Raw genomic sequence first — 21,807 nt, forward strand, 5'->3', positions numbered from 1 at the left:
TCCAGCTGACGCACTGACTAGACGCTGTCGTCCTCCTGCCGAGAATCCAGCTCCAGTGTTTCTGACTCCCCTTGTGGGGTGTTGGGAAATCGAGTCCCGGGAAAGAGATACCAATCTCTCGCATTCTAAGGTATGGCGCTGATTAGAACCTAGAGAAACCTTTGGCAATTCTTGGCAAAACTAAACTTCGCTAAAACAGCACCTACGTCTTCCCTCGTAGTAGACCTAGGTTAGGTACACTAGGGTAGGCGTATTTTAAACGCACCAGTTGAGTATTCTAGCCTGTATTATTTATGTATGTATTTTTATATATGTCATTGCAACAGACCATGCTATTACAGTATTATTTTATATTACTGTTTAAGCTGTACACATAATACTTTGCATTCTGTCTAACAATTGTAGCAGTTCATATCTCTTGCATGAGAAATGGCCCGCCTGTCTATTTCTCTGCAACTCTGTAGAAACGAAGCATGCACAAATGACTGAGTGAAATAGTTATCTATTGTTTCCACGACTCTGAAGATATTGTTTTTAATTCTAGGGGAAACAAAGTTGTCATGTTTATGCGGTTGTCAGTGACTAATCCCTTCTTGTTTATTCGAGAAAGTTTCCAGTGATCTCCGAGTTAGCTGGCACACACACAATTAAGTTTAATATACTTGAAGAACAAGTTACTTACCTTCGGTAACGATATATCTGTAAGAAACAGTAGTTAGTATTAGATTCCTTACCTTAGAATATCCCCAGGCGTCAGACTGGATCCGGAAATTTTTGCGTAGCAGTACCCTAGCGCGTCGGTAGGCGTCGTCTGCGGCTCCGCGTCCGTAGTCGTGGGCGCCGTGATGACGTCGCCGGAGTACTTAGACGCCCCCTCTGCGTGCTGACGTCAGTTCTTAGACACAGCTTTTCCGCGCCAGAAACGCAGAGCCATGTTAAAAACCAACACTGGTGCCATTGAAACTAGGGCCCTGAAAGGGATGACCTTAACGCTAAATATCGGTTTGCAGAAAGGGGAGGATGGGTGGGGCGGTAAGGAATCTAATACTAACTACTGTTTCTTACAGATATATCGTTACCGAAGGTAAGTAACTTGTTCATCTTAAAAAAACAGGTTAGTATTATATTCCTTACCTTAGAATAGATACCCCAGCAATACCAACCCCGGTGGTGGGTCTGCGAACCAATAATCACACCAGAAAGGCCAAAGAAGCCATCCCTCCGGACTTGGCTTTCCAGGCAGTAGTGTCTTGCAAACGTGTGCAGCGATGCCCACGTGGCTGCCTGACCGATGTCCTGTAAGGGGACTCCCCGGCCCAGGGCCGTGCTAGCGGCCGTGGCCTGAGTGGAATGGGCCCTCAGCCCAACAGGAGGCTCCTTCCTCGCCAAGGAGTAGCATGCCTTGATACACAAGACGACCCACCGAGAGATGGTCCTCTTGTGCACCGCCCGTCCCTTCTTAGCGCCCACGTAACCAACAAAGAGTTGGTCATCCACCCGGAACTGGCGTGTGCGATCTAGATCGAACGAAATCGCACATTTTGGGTCCAGACGGTGGAGCCCCTCTTCCTCTTTAGAGGGATGCGGTGGCTGAAAGAAGGTGGGCAAGGTGATAGACTGCCCGATATGGAAGGCAGTGACAACCTTGGGCAGGAAAGATGGCTTAGTCCGCAACACAACCTTGTCCGGATGGACAGAAAGGAAAGGGGGTGTACATGAAAGAGCCTGGAGCTCACTCACTCTCCTGGCAGAGGTGATGGCAACTAGGAAAGCAGTCTTCAGGGTAAGAAGGCGAAGAGGACAGTTGTGAAGTGGCTCAAAGGGAGCGCACATCAGAAATGTAAGAACAAGGTTCAAGTCCCACTGGGGCATCACAAACGGAACAGGAGGGAACATGTGTGTGATGCCCTTCAGAAAGCGAGTTACAAAAGGGGACTTGAACAAAGAAGGTTGATCAGGCAGCCTTAGAAAGGCTGAAAGGGCAAAAAGGTAGCCCTTGATAGTGCCCAGAGCAGAGCCCTGCTGGGCAAGAGAAAGAAGGAAGAGAAGGACCTCAGAAAGAGGGGCAGTAAGAGGATCCACAGCCTTTGGTGTGCACCATGCCACAAATTTGTTCCACCTGCAGGCGTATAACGACTTTGTGGAGGGACACCTGGCTGCCAGAATGATTTCACAGACTTCAGGAGGCAAGTCAAATGGCCTCAACTGTCGCCGCTTAATCTCCAAGCATGGAGGTGGAGACTGGACAGGTTCGGGTTGAGGACCGTCCCCTGCTGCTGCGACAGAAGGTCCTCCTGAAGAGGCAGATGAACCGGGAGATCGACTGACATACTGAGTAGCTCTGGATACCAGTACCTTCGTGCCCAGTCCGGAGCCACAAGGATGACTTGGGCCCGGTCGCGTTTGATCTTCTTCAGCACTCTGGGCAGAAGTGGTATAGGCGGAAAGGCGTACAACAGACCGCAACTCCACTCGTGACGAAAAGCGTCTCCGAGCGAGTGCCGCCTTGGAAATTCTAACGCGCAGAACTGATGGCATTGCGCGTTCTCTTCGGTGGCGAATAGATTTAACCAAGGCTCTCCCCACTGGTGAAAGAGGCCTTGCGCCAGGTCCGAGTTCAGACGCCATTCGTGATTCATCATGCACCGACGGCTGAGCTCGTCCGCCCTGGCGTTCAGAGAACCTGCCAGGTGTTGAACCACCAGGGTCACGCCCTGATGTTCCAGCCACTGCCAGAGGCGCAGAGCCTCCTGACAAAGGGTCCACGACCCCACCCCGCCCTGTTTGTTGCAGTACCACATGACGGTGGTGTTGTCCGTGAACACCTGCACTACACTCCCCCGGACAGAGGGGAGGAATGCCTTCAGTGCTAGACGAATCGCCCGCAGCTCCAAAAGGTTGATATGGAGCAGGGACTCCACCAGAGACCTCTGATCTCCGCCTCTCCCATGTGGCCTCCCCAACCCTGGAGGGACGCGTCCGTCACAACTACGTGCTCCGGTTGGGGTAGGGAGAGGGATCTGCCGCTGACCCAATCGCGGTCCGTGAGCCACCACCGCAGCTGTCTCGCAGTGCCCTCCGAGATCAGGACATGGTCGGAGAGGTTGCCCTGATGCTGGGCCCACTGAAACTTCAGGTCCCACTGAAACTAGAGGTCCCACTGCAGAGCCCGCATCCACCACCGGGCGTGATGCACCAGAAGGAGGCCATCAGCCCCAGAAGCCGCAGCGTCAACCTGATCGAGACCCGGGACAAAGGCTGAAAGAGTGGAAGGCTGTTGGGGAGGATAAACCTGAAACTGCGCCGAGTCGAGAACCCTCCGATGAAGAGGAGCTTCTGAGAGGGGCACAGGTGTGACTTCGGCACATTGATGGAAAACCCCAGCTGATGCAGGAGGTCTGCCGTCGTCTGGAAGTGGCTGACGACTGTTTGGGGCGAGCCCGCCTTCAACAACCAGTCGTCGAGGTAGGGGAAGACTGAAACCCCTAACCTGCGCAGATGAGCTGCGACCACCTCCATCACCTTCGTGTACACCCGTGGGGCGCTGGTAAGGCCAAAGGGGAGCACGGTAAACTGAAAGTGCTCGTGGCCTACCGTGAACCGCAGGTAACGCCGGTGGGCTGGCAGGACGGGGATGTGGAAATAAGCGTCCTGCAAGTCCAACGCTACCATCCAGTCTTCTGGGTCCAGGGCAGCTAAGACCTGAGCCAGTGTCAGCATTTTGAACTTCTCCTTCCGGAGGAAGCCGTTGACGTTACGTAGGTCCAAGATAGGGCGTAGGCCCCCTTTGCCCTTCTTGGGTACCAGAAAGTAGTGGGAGTAGCAACCACACCCTACTTCTGGCCCAGGAACGCGCTCGATGGCCCCCTTGGCCAAGAGGGCCGTATCTTCCTCCTGCAGAAGTCGCAAATGATCCCCCGATACGCGGTGGTATTGCGGTGGCATGGCTGGAGGGGTCGCCTCGAAGGGTAGGGAGTAGCCCCTTCGGACGATTTGCAGCACCCACCTGTCCGAAGTGACAGTGCGCCAGTGGAAGAGGTGATGGCGAACCCTGCCCCCCACTGGCGTCACATGGGCCTGAAAGCACGGCTTAGGAGGGTTTTGAGGCAGATGCTGCGGACTGACCTCGCCGTTGTCCCCGACCGCCTCCACGGCGGTTTCCACGGCCGCCACCGCGTTGGATGTTAGTCTGCGGTGCGTGGCAGGCGGCACGTGTGGGGGCGCCCCTTCCTTGGCCACGAAAGGAGCGAAAGGCACCCGTTTGCTGGCACGGGGCCGATAGGCCCAAGGACCTGGCCATAGCCCTGGAGTCCTTAAAGCGCTCAAGCGCATGGTCTGCCTTGTCGCCAAAGAGGCGACGGCCATCGAACGGCATGCATGTGCATGAGTGTATTCTGGACATCGGCCGAAAAGTTGCGGACCTCAACCAGGCGTGGCGACGAATCGCAACCGTCGTTGCCATCGCTCTGCCCAGTGAGTCGGTGGTATCCAGTCCACACCGGATAGAATAACGTGCCGCATCTCGGCCTTCCACAAGGGCTTGGCAGAGTTTAGCCCGTACCTCCAAAGGGCATTCTGGCAGCACGTCCGCGACCGTATCCCACAGAGAGTGGGTGTAATGGCCCAAGAGGCACGCGGTGTTGGAAGACCGCAGTCCCAGACTCAGGGAGGAGAATACCTTCTTGCCGTATTGCTCGTACCTCTTGGATTCCCTGTCAGGCGGAGCTGACGGAAATGCGGTCTGGGAATTTGAAGCCTGAATTACCAGGCTCTCGGGGGTGGGGTGGGTGGACAGAAAACAAGGGTCGCCCGGGGCCGGGCGGTGGCGTCTGGCCACGTTCCTATCTACAGGCGAACCTGTAGCGGGCCTGGACCAAGTGCCCAAAAGAACGTCGGTTAAGGCCTCATTAAACGGCAGCAGAGGCTCAGCCGAGCTTGACTGCGGTTTAAGGACCTCAGTGAGGAGGTTAGTCCTCACGGCCGCGGCGGGGAGTTCAAGCCCCAAGGCCTTGGCCGCCCGCGTCAGCACCACACTGTAGGTTGCCCCCTCCTCCTCAGCCACGGTAGGAGGTGAGACAAAACCAGTGACTGGTGAGGTATCCAGACCACTGGCATCCCCAAGTCCACCTGTCCAGTCCTCCTGGGACTGACACTCCCGTGTCAGAGGGTTCTCAGACCCCTCCCAATACTCCTTGTCACCCGTCTCCTGAAATTCAGGGGGGTCATATGATGGGGCCGGTTCGTTGAAGTAGAATTCTCCAAACGGCGTCGAAGGCGGCGCCGGAACCGGATCGAGGGAGGCATCGGTGACGACGCCACCCGAAGACGGCGCCGGAGGTGACACCTGAGGACCGGCGCCGGTGAGGTCGTGAGGTCAACCGGCGACGACCCGGATCCAACGGGGGCCAGCGGCGCCGTGCCCGAAGGCGCCGGCAGCGCCGGGGCCGAAGCACCCGACGGCGTCGGGGCCAAAGCCCCCGACCCGCTAGGGCCCCCAGATGGGTCCGCTGGGCCCGAAGGCGCGTCGTGCGAGCATCGGGGGGAGTCGGAAGAGCGATGACGTCTCTTCGACTTCTTGTGCTTACATGACGACTTCGACCCAGAGGAGTGATGTCGACTCCCGGAGCTATTATGGCTCCGATCCCGCGACCGGTCCCTCGACCTCCATCCGGACCGGGACCTCTCGGGCGCGGGGCCGACTGCCGGAGTTTGAGTCGCTTGCGGGACCGCTCCCACCTTGCCTTCGAAGTCAGGGCCCGGCAGTCGGAACAGGTCTTGTCGTCGTGGTCGACGCCGAGACAGTGGAGACACCGACGGTGAGGGTCGGTAATCGCCATCAGCCGGTCACAATCCTCAAATGGTTTAAAACCAGGCATCCCTATCGGCACCGTTCGGAGTCGAAGACTCGAGAAAAATTATCAAAAGGGATCAAAAAAGTTTAGTCAAAAAAGACTAAGGTACCACTTTTTCCGGGTCTGCGCTGCTGGCGCGGAAAAAAGAACTGACGTCAGCACGCGGAGGCGGCGTCTAAGTACCACGACTACGACATCACGGCACCCACGACGTAGACGACGGACGCGGAGCCACAGACGACGCCTACCGACACGCAAGGGTACTGCTACGCAAAAATTTCCGGATCCAGTCTGACGCCTGGGAATATTCTATGGTAAGGAATCTAATACTAACCAGTTTCTTTCAGATAGAGACATACTGACCTCAGTCCTATGACAAATCTATAGTGTATATTATTCTAATGCGCAGAGCCTTTGAGGGATATAGGAACTACACTACATGGCGCCCAACGGTTTGGTAAGGCACTAATTTAACGCTAGATACTGAAGTAACTCAGTCGTGATTTTCTCAGAGACCCCTTTTCCCGAAATACTCCAATAGACGTCTGGAGTGGGTAAGGGATAATATCCGCCACAGCTGAGTAGGACGAAAAATCCTATGTATTAGCTTTTTTGGTTTGCTCAACGTTGAAGGATGCAGTGTTCCAAAATATTGTGCACCTCCTCTTTGTTCCCTTGAAACTTGCTCTGCAATTTTCATTAAACCAAATGTCCCTACACGGGGATAACAACACCGAAACCGGTGGAGCTGCGGATGATCCAGCCAATGCAGCTTTTAACTTTACAGGTTTTCAAGAAACTGATGAGAATGCTGTAATAATTCCTCAAAAAAAGAAAAGCCATTACTATAAAACTTATCAAACATGGCGTATCATCAAGAGGTGGTAGAGCAGTTTTCGTGATAAATGCAAATGAATATCACCAGACAGAGGTATTCTATTCATGGATAGTCTTCCCAGAAGCAATTCCAGTAAGACATATGTTTCACTTCTACAAAGATGATGATCTACCGGATGAGAATATTCCTTTCGAGGATACTGAAATTACACTCACTTACCAGGAGCATGAGCTCTGGTTTAACGGTGCCCTAAAACATTTATATCACATTACCAGGCTTGGTCCACTAGGTAGACCAGGAGCAACATGGTCAGCCTTAGCCGGCTACACACCTGACCTTGACATTAAATCAGTGTTGGACGAAGAATTACTTAATAACATAAAAAATTTAATAGAATTATACAGTTAAAGGTCTTTATTAAAAACACTCCTACTCCTAAAAAGAAGTGGGAAAATAGCACACAAACTTCTAAAGAGAAGCGTTCTTATTCCCAAGGTAGGTCTCCTCAAAAGGAGCCCTCAAAGGAGGAATAACCTCAGGAACAGAGATAATTTGAAAAAACCTGATAAATATCAAGATACAGATACATGTTCCTCTCTTACCTTTCAGACTTCGTCAAAGAAATCCGAAAGAAGATGACGGTCAGAAAACAAGGAAGAATGTGTGAAGTCCAAAGACAATCAACAAGTTCAAAAAAACAAACCTCAATTAACCAAAAAGAAGGTAGCAGGTCTAAAAATCAGACATGCCGAGGATCTTGAGGACACAACTCAAGAACGGAGAATGGGCTCAGACCATGTTGGACAGCGCAGCAGAAGTCACACTAGTTTGCCAGAACCTGAAGGGTCTTCTGGAGACAGTGGACTTGAATGAAGACATTCAAGTTGAAACTGCAGACACCAGGGTTAGTTCTCCACATAGGTTATATGAAATAACACTCTGGATGGAGGAAGACATACTGAGAAAAGTGAACACACTTTTGGGAGCAGCTTTCTAAAGGCCATGATATACTTCTGGCTAAACAAGACTGGCTACCAGAATTTGTCAGGGAGTGCCCACATGGCGAAGACATCATTATGCCAACCTTCTCTAATCATATTCCAATTCATTTGAAATATACTTATGCCAGGAAATGGGCAGTCGCCCAAGCTCCTGCATTATACAAAAATCATGTAGGATGGGATGAGGATTCTCCTCGCCATAAAATCCAATTAAAGAATCAACCAACTGCACAAAGGCAGTACCCAGTTAAGCAAGAAGCTAAAACGGTCAGGGAGATCTTAGATCAACTTGAATATCAAGGGTTGATTGAAACATGCACCTCAATGAACAATCCTTTGTTTCCTGTCTCCAAACCAGACAATACATATCGTCTAGTATTGGATTACAGACATCTAAATTCTTGTTGCAAAACATTTGCAGTGCAAAATGCACATAGTACACCATTAATGAATAACATTGTGCTTAAAAAATATAAAACCACATTAGATATATCAAATGGTTTCTTTTGTCAAAACATTGCACGAGAAAGTAGGTAATTGACCGCTTTCTCAATAATGGGGACACAGCGTTACTTCTGTCGTCTTCCTCAAGTATTGAAGAATAGTCCTGGGTTATTCTCAGCAAGGGTAACAGAGTTACTACAAACTTATGATGACGAGGCATTGCCATATGTCGATGACATCTATCTGACAGACGATGACCTGGATAGGCACTTGAACAGGGTGAACACCATTATACTGGGCTACGCCTCTGAAGGGTACAAATTCAATTTTAAGAAATCAAGGATTGCCCATCTCAACGTCCTTTTTCTAGGATATGAATTATCAAGTGAAGGCAAAGGCCTGGCAGCCAACTTTTTAGAAAAGTGTGCGCTGCTCCAACCTCCAAAAACGTGGAAGAATTTACAGTCGATTCTAGGATTCCTGAAATTCGGAAGAACTTACATTCTAAACTACGCAGAAAGGGTTAAACCTCTCTACGAATTAATCAAACCTGATTTTAAAACCATTCATTGGAAAAAAGAACACACAGAAATTTTGCGTTCACTCCAGACAGACATGTTAGCAACCAAACATTTGCAAAGACGCATAAACCTACGCAACTTAGTGTTCCGAATAATTCCGGGTCGGGATTCACCTACTTAACTTTTAATGAAGGTGAAAAAGTACCAATTGCATACAAATCACATTTGTACACACAAGCAGAAAGGAAATTCACTTCTACAGAAAAAATTCTGACAGTTGTTCAAACTGCTGTAGCAAAAGAGCCCTAGCGCAAGGAAAACGCATTATGGTCGTGACACATGTACCTGCCTTAGAAGCAGTGAAAAGCGAGCATTCCAAATGCTAAAGCTTTACCTCCGAGATGGATACAATGGGTTAATTCTCTTGCTGCAACTGTTGTGGAATACGTTTTTGATCCTCATTTGAAAACACAAGCATTCCTGCAGTACGAACAAGAATGTCCTCTGCCTACTGAAATTCTACCTCTAGAACAGTATGAATGTATAATTTATACTGCCGGACCAGCACAACCCGCTACGGGGGGTAAATAAGCTTTCAGTGCTGCATACGCGATCGTTAAAGGTCGTATGCGGAATGGCAAATTTCGACCTATGGCCACAAAAACGCAATCTCTAGGAGACTGTACAGCTCAGCGAGCTGAACTACAAGCATTCAAAATGGCACTTGAAAATACGGATCACGAATTCCCCATACTTATAGCGCGCAATTCTTTCTATTGTGTTCAATCTTACAATGAATATTTAGATAATTGGCTTCAAAACGGGTTCAAAGACGCAAAAGATGGCACAATCAAGCATAAAACGCTTTGAGAACAAGTAGTTCAGTTACAAGAAAGACTACTAAACATTCACGTGATACACACACTGAGTCATCAACGTGATGGCATTCTCGTTTAAGGGAATTCATTGGCTGATGAAGCTGTGAAGGCAGCTGTGCAAACGGCTTCCGTAGCTGCAATCACTCGTTCAAAAACAAAAATAGACAGTGAAATAATGCTGCCTGTCAATGCTACAAGCAAAGGCAGCAGTGCAGTGTCACCTAAAGGGTTTCCACTCAAATACTCATATATAACCGATACAAATGATGTTCCGTTTGCTCGAATCCCTGGAGTGGGGGATAAGGTAATTCCAAACATAGATTGGACTAATCCTAGCAGCACATGAAGGGCTCGCCTCTGCTCATGCAGGTGTTTCCGCCACAGTATCAGTATTGAAACAGAGATACTGGTGGCCAGGCATTAGGAAACAGACCCGAAACTATGTTTTGGATTGTGAAATATGTCAGAAGATGAAAGTCTCTACTGTGAAACGTCCTGCGCTGACGCCCCTGTTAATCTCAGATAAACCATTAGCTTGCGTTTACCTGGACCACTGTGGTCCCTTACAAAGGGATGGTAACTAAATATATCGTGGTCGCGGTGGATCCGTGTTCAAGGTTCTTTTGGATTTGGCCTCAGCGCTCGGCTGACGCGTGAACTGTTATAAAAGATTTGCGAGTCTTTAAATCGGCACATACGCAATTGGCACGCTACATTCTGACCAGGGTCCTGCGTTTAGCTCTCGAGCTTACAAAGAAGCCATGGCCAATTTGGGCGTTGCATTGCAGTATTCTAGTCCATTCCATCCTGAAGGAAATTCGGTTGTGTAGAGAAAAAAATGGGACATAAAGTAATCTATAACAGCTAGGGTATTAGGCTCGGGTGACGCGTGGGTCAAAAATCTAATAAGTGTCCAACGTAGTCTTAACAACTTGCCAAGAAGTTCTCTAGGGGGTATCACTCCATATGAGGTCCTTTTTGGGACAAGAATGTTGGTCCTGGACCTTGATTGTCAGACATCAGTGGTGAACAAAAGACATTTGATATCAAAGATAGTTTGGCTGTTTAACAGGACGTAAATGAACGAAGAACGAAACAAAGCAATGTGTTCCTGAAACCAACCACTGGGGAGAAACCAACCGTCCCAGCAAGTCCTGTCTGGATCCCAAACCTTGGTGATCTAGTCAGAGAAAAGATTGCGGACAAGAAGGAATTTGGGCCTTCTTACAGACAACCAGTACCTGTCCTAGCAATCCACGGATCAAGAACAGTTTTACTGCCGCCAATTGCTGGTAAAAAGGAGAACAGGTTTGTGTCCATCGACCTGATAAAACCACACTATGTGGCCGATACTAAGCAGTAGGCCAAGTGGACTCCGCCAATGTAGCAGACGCACTCCTCTAGCTACAATCCAAGAGGTTCAAACTGAGAGACTCATCACCGTTTGAAGATTCTACAGTGAGAAATGAAGGACTAAGCAACAAACCTCTTGAGACCCAAATAACAGTTTGTTATTAAACACCTGTCTACAACAAAGTATCAAGTGGTTCCAGCGATTTCAACAAATCCGAATGCAATTCCAGCCATTGACAGAACTGCCTCTAGCTATTTTATTAACTTTGATATGTTTTATGAGGATCCCAGTGAACCTGAAACAACGCCAGAAAAAAGAACTTTCAAGAACAAGCAACTGACTTTTTTTCATTACCTGGAAAAAACTTATCTGGTTTCACCATGGATTGAAGTTTGGATTGTGTTGGGAATATTTTTTCTTCTACTTTGGTTGACTCTGGTAATGACTCTGGGAATGCTGATAAATGGAAGATATGTCAAAATGGACACAGCAAGTAAGAAAGTCAACTTACTCCTGAAGCCACACAAATCATCTCATCGTGAACAAAGAGACTTGTCATCAGTGAACATCACAGCCGTTCCTATACCGGATGGTATGGCTTGGGACAAAACAGAATATTACATTTTGGCCCATCGGAGCTGTTGAAGATTCCACACTTATTCATGATTTCATTAAGTGACTTTGTTTCATCTAGTACCTTTTCTGATGACTGGGACTTCGAGACTATTAATAATATGATGTCAGATTTAGAAATATCTGCTGTATTCACAAATCATGAATATTTAGAAGGTTCATCAGATTATGAACAAATGTATTGTTATAACCATTATGGTCATCATTTCTTGCACAAATCTGCAAATCCTCGAAATGTATTAATGTATAACCAATGGGAACATTGGCCTACACCACCAAAGGGTAGCTCAAAACATTTGCTATGAAATTTCCATACTTCTCAGGGTTCAATGTATCCAAAGCTGAATTGTTTTTACTTTAAAAATTTAAACAAAACTGGAATGAAGGGTATGTTAACAAATACCAAACAGATTTATTCTGCAGCCTTTTATACCCAACTGTCTAAACTAGGTTTGGACTTTTGGAAAGACAACATTGAGACTAAAACTGTCAGGGGTACAAAAGATTGGCAGGTACAGGGGTTAGAAGCTATGTTTAGAGCCTGTATCATCCCTGAGCAAATTATGTTTTTGAATGATACTGTCCAAAAGACGTCTTGCCTTGGGTTAGACAAGAACAAAGACATCAACAATCCGTCCATACCTACACCTGAGAGTGATAACACTTCAGAGGGGGAGGTCGACATACATACTATTTTGCATCACAACAGATCCAGATTTGGAATAAATGGTTGATCTGGCCCTCAGGCACAAACAGCTGTCAAGATAGATTCCTGAACAAGACACAGGGTTTCACATTCAATAGGCCATAGACATCATGGAACAAGTCTTCGTCATGTTACAACATGGTCAGTCTCAGCTACGTTCTATCCTGCTATTAGGCTGGACGTTGCAAAACTTTCGTTCAGGCTATGTGTCTTGGCGTTTAATCAATACTATGTCACTGTTTTCAGAATTCAATCTCACTGATAAACAGATCAAACTGGCACAGAGGGGAGCAGACTATACAGTGCTGAGCATTGAAAAACTAGAAAGATTGCCATTTACGGTAGCAGAAAAAACAGCTACTGAAGGCATAATACATGGATCACTCTGCCGGTTACAATTTTCCATTTTCAGTATTGCCTAAAACTCATACCAGCAGGCACATATGAAAGGTTGGGTAAAGAATACATCAAGTCATCCTGGGATTTACCATACACACAGATGTTGGAGTGGGGGGCGTGAAGTGTTTATTAGCGGTTCAAACTGTGAAAACGCACTAAGCGGTTCTCTTCTTTGTCGGGGTATTAATTTACAAGGAGCCTGCAATGGTTTCTATAACAACTTGTACTGTCACCTGCAAGGTTCACCAGCTGCAGTGATTGATCCAATTTTTGGACAACTTTCGAATGGGAGTTACCTCATGTTGAACAATCTCAGCTGCTGTGGCATGTTGCCAGGTATACCATATCTAGGCACTGTGTCATCCAGGGACACTTGCTGTATGCAAGTATTGTTTCCAAAAACCAAGTCAGTCAGGGAATCGCCACTTTGTCCTTCACTGAGCATCTCTTCTATACAAATTGATACTCTAAGCAGAATGAAAGCCATTCTTTTGTAAAAAAAACTGTGCCACTGACCTTGGCCAAAGAGACCTATGATCTACAAGTTGCAAGAACTTCTGCCGAGATACATGCCCATTGAATACAAACTGCCCTATACATTTCTCAGAAATGTTAAGTCGTATCTTAAACATGTCGGATTCGAGCGATATTGTAAATGTATTCAAGTCTGTTTTCCGGACTGTTAGCACCTTTTCAAGCAGTCCTAGGAATAATTCCAAACTTCCTGCACTCTGGCGGACTGCCTCTCCTTTTGGGACTCGTTGCAGGGATACTAGTTTTGCTCCTACTGCTACGATATGGCAAGCCAATTCACCAGCGGCACCCAGTTCTCTATGGAGACAACTCTACTGGCGATAAAGTGTTGTGAGCGCATTGTCCAAATTTTGGGACTACCTCATCTACGAGAATTAAATACCACATGGTTTCTGTAATTCAGACCAATTTAGCAAGATTGCATCTTACCGGTTCTACGCTGCCTGCTATGCGGAGAAGAATGCGTGCTAGACACCTGTCTGACACTCCAATCAGTCATGCCAACGGATGTTGATACTTTGCTGGCCCGCTAACGGCCCATGCTTGGTGTTGTCGACAGCGGCTACCAATTCTGATGACGGCATTCATTGAGATCTCACAGATGCAAATTCCAACTGCTGAGGTACGAGAGGAAACATCAGGCGCACAGGTACCATCCGATAGGAACATTGCTAATGCGACCAATGCTGACGGTGATGCTTCACATATATGTGCGGTTAATCTTCTAAACAAGGTAATCCAACTTTCACCTAAAATGGTAGATTACTTTTTGTCAAAAGACATAGAATATTTCATGTTTTCTCCAAGCCCTAACACTGACTTTTGTAGTTGGCACACAGTGTTCTGAAAGACTTTGAATTTGACGTTCATTTTTCAAAACAAGGTACTAACTTTGGAACTTTTTCCTATGAATAATTCTTTTTCCCCCAAATTTGTATTTTTCATTTTTTGGCACAAGCAATCTGCTTATAGTAGAACTATTCATAGAGAACAAGAATTCTTTGAAAACTTCAAGAGACAATATATGACCTTGTCCACAAACAAACAGTTTTATGTAACCTGACATGAAATGGTCTCGGCCTTTTTTCTTCTGTATTTACGAGCCATTTCATAAATGTATATTTTTGTGATTCATTCAATGAATGCGTGCTTCTAATGTGCACAGCACCAATGCTTTAGTTTGAATACATCATTAACAATGTGTTTAAAACATGCCTTTAGTGCTTCATGTATAGATATATTTTAGATATGTTAAACATGTTTAGAACTTAGTAATGTCGTACATAAGAAAGTGGAGTGGGTGTTGTGTGTCGATTTAGATTCCGTATGCATTTCCCGATTCATGTCCTTATATAGGTACATTTCATAATTGCCCTTATATAGGCATGGATATCCAGTCCTTATTTAGGCACAGTCCATGCTACCCAAATACAGGCATGGCTTCTTCCATCCGTTCATCTACGTCACAACGAGTTCTTGGAAAACCAGGCTCTTCAGCCATTAGGAACTTCCCCTTGCTTGGATATTGATTTCTCCAAGAACTCATTTATTATGCATGAACATCTATTCCTTAGGGGTTCTTTCATGACGTTCATATGCCCGACTTTACGTCAATACTGGCATTCCTAAACACCTTCAAGGTATAAATATACCTTCACTTGCTATGGCAAAGCACGGTGTGGTTCGGTGAAGTTCGACTACCTACTTGCACGATGCAGCTCTTTACAGCAAGTACAGAAGGAAGCCAATTCTCCAGCTGACGCACTGACTAGACGCTGCCATCCTCCTGCCGAGAATTCAGCTCCAGTGTTTCTGACTCCCCTTGCGGGGTGTTGGGAAATCGAGTCCCGGGAAAGAGATACCAACCTCTCTCAATCTAAGGTATGGAGCCGATTAGAACCTAGAGAAACCTTTGGCAATACTCGGCAAAACTAAACTTAGCTAAAACCGCACCTACTTCTTCCCTTGTACTAGATCTAGTTTAGGTACACTGGGGTAGGCGTATTTTAGAAGCACCAGTTGAGAATTTTTGCCAGTGTTATTTATGTATGTATTTTTATATGTCATAGCAACATACCATGCTATTACAGTATTATTTTATATTACTGTTTACGCTGTACGCATTTTCTTTTGCATTCTGTCTAACGATTGAAGCAGTTCATATCTCTTGCATGAGAAATAAGACTGTTCAATAAACCCTCTATTGAAACGCCCGTCTATCTATTTCTCTGCAACTCTGTAGAAACGAAGCATGCACTATTGACTGAGTGAAATAGTTATCTATTGTTTCCACGACTCTGAAGATATTGTTTCGATTCTAGGGGAAATAAAGTTGTCATGTTTATGAAGTTGTCAAAGACTAATCCCTTCTTGTTTATTCGAGAAAGTTTCTAGTGACCTCTAAATTAGCTGGCACACACACAATTAAGTTTAATATACTCGATAGAGACGTACAGACCTCAGTCCTATGTCAAATCTATATTGTATATTATTCTAATGCGCAGAGCCTATTAGGGATATAGGAACTACACTATACCCTGGAGCAAACATCCAAAAACAGTGAACAACGAATGAACGAGTAGCAAACCAGAGGGCTGATTTACAGAGCCTTTTAGGGATATAGGAACTACACTACAAGGCGCCCAACGGTTTGGTAAGGTAATAATTTAAAGCTAGATACTGAAGTAACTCAGTCGTGATTTTCTCAGAGACCCCTTTTCCCGAAATACTCCAATAGACGTCTGGAGTGGGTAAGGGATAATATCTATATGGGGTGTTGGGAAATCGAGTCCCGGGAAAGAGATACCAACCTCTCTCATTCTAAGGTATGGCGCTGATTAGAACCTTGAGAAACCTTTGGCAATTCTTGGCAAAACTAAAAACTTAACTAAAACAGCACCTACTTCTTCCCTCATACTAGACCTAGGTTAGGTACACTAGGGTAGGGGTATTTTAAAAGCACCAGTTGAGTATTTTAGCCTGTATTATTTATATATGTCATAGCAACAGAGCATGCTATTACAGTATTATTTTATATTACTGTTTACGCTGTACACATTATACTTTGCATTCTGTCTAACGATTGTAGCAGTTCATATCTCTTGCATGAGAAATAAGACTGTTCAATAAACCCTCTTTATTGAAATGGCCCGCCTGTCTATTTCTCTGCAACCCTGTAGAAACAAAGCATGCACGAATGAAATAGTTATCTATTGTTTCCACGACTCTGAAGATATTGTTTTTAATTCTAGGGGAAACAAAGTTGTCATGTTTATGCGGCTGTCAGTGACTAATCCCTTCTTGTTTATTCGAGAAAGTTTCCAGTGATCTACGAGTTAGCTGGCACACACACAATTAAGTTTAATATACTCGATAGAGACATACTGACCTCAGTCCTAAGTCAAATCTATAGTGTATGTTATTCCAATGCGCAGAGCCTATTAGGGATATAGGAACTACACTACACCCTGGAGCAAACATCCAAAAACAGTGAACAACGAATGGACGAGGAGCAAACGAGAGGGCTGATTTACAGAGTAATATAGCCCTGGAACTATGCTCACGGCAACTTGGCCCAGACACAGTTGGCCTAGTAGATAACTTGAGGTGACATTTTAGCATTTTGAATTTTCTTTTGTAACCCAAAAAAATGGTTTAATTTGGCCCATGTTTTGAAGATCCGGTCTATTTCCTTCTGATTCATTTCCCACTTGTGCAGTATATGCCTACTTATCTGCTTTGCTCTTCTGGGGTCATATTACAAATCTATTCCGACTGCATCACGGTGCACCCTGTATCATGTATGTACAGCGCTGACAGTGAGTGTGTGACCGATTAGGATTTAAAACATAATCGTCCCAGTATAGGTGCAACCTCTGAAACTTTGCCTCTGCACCAATGGGTGTGTATCAGTAAACGATGGAGCTATGAACAGAACCAGGTCTTTCAATACTAGCTGCCTAGGCCACATTTTGAAGAGCAGGCAGGGATACTTCGATGTCCCCCTATAAAGGGGCACCCACAGACTGCCCATTAATGAAGTGCCACATCTTATCTGGTACACAATCAGTGCACGCACCTCCCTAAGAGCTTTTTTGTTCTTGCACCCTTTAATACAGTGAAACAATGGCAAAGGGTTTTTCAATTTGCATGGGGCTAGGTTTCCCCCACAAATGAGCTACACTCCCCAACGTGTAATAAGTTCTGTGGTATATGAAATGCCACTATTAGCATTCCCTCTAGTATGCCTCACTTCTAGACTTCCTGTGCTAGTTTTGACAGTATGTATTTTGTAACATCCTGTTTATGATTTTATACTATATGTTCGAGGCATATGAGCTGTAGATCACATACTTTTGCATATATCGCCAACTGGTGTTGGGCTTGGATGTTTGCACTTTGTTATTGTAGAAGTCTTTGTAGTCACGACATAGGTGACTGCTTCTTTTGTTAGTAGTGCAATGGACATCGACTCCATGTCCAGATTGTTTGCGCCATGAAGGGTGATGATGTACATGTGTAATGTATCTAATTAAGATAGTACTGCAACACGTATAGGTGTCCGGGGAGGCGGGTGGGCATATGCGGATTGACAGCTCTACATGCCAAGAACAGATGCATACTGGTAAGGAGCACTTCCCGTTCGAGGCATATGAGCTGTAGATCGCATACTTTTGCATAGACTATACAGCAGTTACCCCGTTACCGGTGGCTACCTTTATCAGTTGCAGTAGTTTGAAACAGTGTTCTTAGTACAGCCTGTCCCACACTAGCTTGTAGTTTTGCCTGCACATCTACACAGTCATTTTTTGTGAAAGTGTGCGGTGTAGACCATGTTGCGGTTTTGCAAATGTCATCCATGGGGATGTTTCCTAAGAATGCCATGGATGCCCCTATTTTGCGCGTGGAATGCGCTTTGGGGGTAATGGATAACGTATGTTTTAGTTTTTGGTAGCATATTTGAATGCATTTAACAATTCTGCCAACGGAACCGGAGGAGGAATATCCATCGTCCACAAGTCCACCCTCCCAAGGTCGCCACCCACACAGACGACACCCTCAACACAGCCGAACACCTGCACTTCCGAATCCACACCGACCCAAACACCACCCTCAGAGGAACACTCATCTACAGACACCCCGGACCTCGGGCTCAGTTCAGCGACTCCATCGCCGACCTCGCCAGCACCCACGCATTCGCCTCCTCGGGGACCGGGACTTCCACCTCGAAAAGGAGTAGTTTCTGTCCTGTAACTCCAGTTCTGTAGTAGGGGATCTCTGTGTATAGTCATAATCTAGTGAATAGTCCCGCTCATGAGCGTGGACCCCGGAGCAATCAAAAATAATCTCTTAAGCTGTCTAAAAATGCAAACCTGCAAAGACACTTAAGAGAGAATTTAAAGACATATAATGCAGCCTATATCCACAGGCTACACTGTCCAGCACTTCAACTAGACATTCCACATTCCACCAAAACCACAACCAGCCCAGCTTGCCAAGTTTTTTCACAGAGAAAACTTCCCCTTTTACCAGTAAAGCCTCAGGAATGATAGAGAGGAAGGGGAGGACAGACAAGCCCCATAGGCTGCCATTATGTTGCTCAAAAAGGGATACCGTGCCTTTAAGAAAACTTTCTAGAACTTTCTCAGTATCCCAGAATGCTCAGCAGGTCCCATTTACTTTCAGTTCTTTTTGAAGGCGTATAACGCCAGACCTGTAGCATTCAGAACATAAACATTTGTCTCCACCGAGGAGGAGGGCGGGCGCTTATGACTATAACAGAGATAGCCCTACTACAGAACTGGAGTTACAGGACAGAAACTACATCTTCTGTAGTAGGGGATCTCTGTGTATAGTCATAATCTAGTGAATAGAATGGCAAGCCCATTCCCACACAAAAATGGCAGTGGAGAGAAAGAGTACAACACCACTACTGTGCGAATAGATTTTGCAGCGAAGCCTGTCCAACCTGAGCATCTGCCCTGGCATCAGAGTCCAGAAAGTAATGCTTAGCAAAGGTATGGACCGACTTCCACGTGGCGGCCCTGCAGATTTCTGCAATAGGAACATTACGTAGCAAAGCAGTCGTAGCCGCTTTGCCCCTGGTGGAATGAGCCTTAGGTTTACCCCCTAAGGTCTTATTAGCCTTTTCATAACACAATTGTATACAGGACACAATCCACCTCGAAATGGACTGTTTAGAGGTAGCAAGACCTGTCCTGACTGACCCATAATTGATAAACAATTGGTCTGACCTACGAATATCTTTGGTTTTATCCAGATAAAATTTCAACACCCTTCTGACATCCAGGGAATATAGAGACCTTTCCGCTGGAGAGGAAGGATTCTGAAAAAACGTAGGCAAAGTTATGGTCTGGTTAACATGGAAATCAGAAATAACCTTAGGAAGAAATTTAGGGTGAGTACGCATAACAACCTTAGCAGGATGAAATAGAGTATAAGGTTCTTGGCAACACAACGCCTGAATTTCACTCACCCTGCGGGCCGATGTAATGGCCACGAGGAACGGCGCCTTCCAGGACAGGTGCTGCAGCGAAGCCTTATGAATGGGTTCAAAAGGTTCCTTCATCAATCTGGAGAGCACCACATTCAACTCCCATGAAGGCGAAGGAAGCCGGAAAGGAGGAAACACTTTCTTCAAGCCATCCAAAAAATCCTTGATCACAGGCATCTGGAAAAAGGAGGTCTGTGAAGGGCATTTCCTGTAGGCAGTAAGCGCAGCTAGATGAACCTTAATGGAATGACAATTAAGGCCAGACTGCGCCAAATGTAAAAGGTATGGAAGGATGACGTCTTCCTTACATGTCGTCGGATCATAGTTCTTGGACTTGCACCAGATGCAAAATCTCTTCCACTTGTACACGTAAGATGTCCTAGTGGAAGGTCTCTTGGCCTCCTTCAGTATGTCCATACAATCTGCAGGGAGATTCAAATGGCCATATTGCACTATCTCAGGAGCCATGCCGCCATACTCAAAGACGAGAGATTGGGGTGCACCATCTGCCCCCCGAACTTCGTGAGAAGTTCCTGCCGGCACGGCAGTCGAATGTGAGGAAGGAGGGACCGGTGAAGCAGGTCCGTGAACCACCACTGTCTGGGCCATTCCGGGGCAATCAGGATCATCTGCGCCCTGGACTGGGCTAGTTTGATGAGCACCGCCGGAATCAGGGGAATGGGTGGAAAAGCGTACAGAAAGCTGTTCGACCAGTCAATCCATAGGCCCCCCTGGTTGTTGAGGTAATACATCGTGGTCATATTGTCCGTCTGTACAAGCAGAGAGTTGGTCTGGAAAGACGGATGAAAGGCCTTCAGTGCCAAGTGAACCGCTCTGAGTTCCAGGAAATTTATGATACGTGGACTCTGTCGGGGACCACGTTCCTTGTATCTGTAACTCTCCGGAATGCGCTCCCCAGCCGTGGAGAGAAGCATCATTCATGATCGTCTGAGTGGGAATGTCCTTGTGGAAGGGAACCCCTTTGAGGAGATTCTCCGCTGAACACCACCATTTCAGAGACTGTAGAGCATGCACACACTTTAAAAGTGTAAAAAATTCTATAATAAACCCAAAAAAGGGAGAGCTCAATGCTCCAGGGTCCTGCTAGCCTTGAACTGGGCCAAGATGTTGTCGACGTTTCAACCCTATATATGCGATATTAAATAGTCGTGCGTGTCTTCAAATCACGATTTCCTGTGTGCAAGCAGTGTTGAATCCTGCCGCGAAACCGCTGCTTGCACACAGGAAATCGCGATTTGATTCCGAATAGAACACCAAGGTAACTTCCAGAGGATTTTCGCCCGGCCATCACTTACGTTGGGCCCGACGTACAATAGTCTTAGAATCCAACCGGATGGGCCATCTGCACTGAATTGCGCCTACCTAACCAGGCCTGTTCCCCGCTATTCGTTAGGCTGCCATCCCCCACAAGTCCTGATGAAGACCCGCATTACTATTTAATATCGCATATATAGGGTTGAAACGTCAACAACATCTTGGCCCAGTTCAAGGCCCGCTTGCAAAATACCTGATTTGTTTAGAGCAGCAGGGTCATTGTTTTGTTTTTCATACTGGCCTCTTATAAACTTGTACATAACTTTTTTATCACCCTGTACATATCGCACACTCATTGGGTCACCAACTTCACCATGTCACTTAAATCACAACTCACTTTAAACTTTCCCATTGTTGGCAGCCGCTTATGCTACAAAAATTACGTGCATATGGTTAAAAGTATAAATGATGCAATTTATATAAAAATATCCCGTTACCCAACAAACCTGATTCGATTGTGGTTACCGTATCCTTGTTTTTTTCATGTGTTCCTTCTCAAAATTTTCTTTTCACATTTGTCTGTAGTGTTACATAACTTGTTCTTTGTAGATTCAATTATAATGAGAAGCAATATTGTGGTCATACCTGACAGAACCTCTGTACCTTTTGCAATGTCTGTCGCTAAAGGGAAACTAAATCGACTCGGAGGCTGCTGCCAGAGGGGTTGGGGCCTGTTAAGCCTAAAGGTTGCCTAACGGATCACTGATCCTGAAAGGACTGGGGTGTTTGTTGCTGGGACATTAATAGTTTGTGCCAGGTTGGCAGGGAATTTCTCTGGGACTGTTGGCACGGTCTCAG

The 21,807-nt window shown here is 46.2% G+C and overlaps 1 protein-coding gene across 3 annotated transcripts in view; it reads right to left on the minus strand.

Annotated features, from left to right (window-relative positions):
- The window catches only part of LOC144783784 (uncharacterized), a 528,515-nt gene that overhangs the window by 80,646 nt on the left and 426,062 nt on the right, over positions 1 to 21,807 (minus strand). The gene's annotated exons all lie outside the window — the stretch shown is intronic.

Source organism: Lissotriton helveticus, chromosome 10, assembly GCF_964261635.1.
Source record: "Lissotriton helveticus chromosome 10, aLisHel1.1, whole genome shotgun sequence".
Lineage (NCBI taxonomy): Eukaryota > Metazoa > Chordata > Amphibia > Caudata > Salamandridae > Lissotriton > Lissotriton helveticus.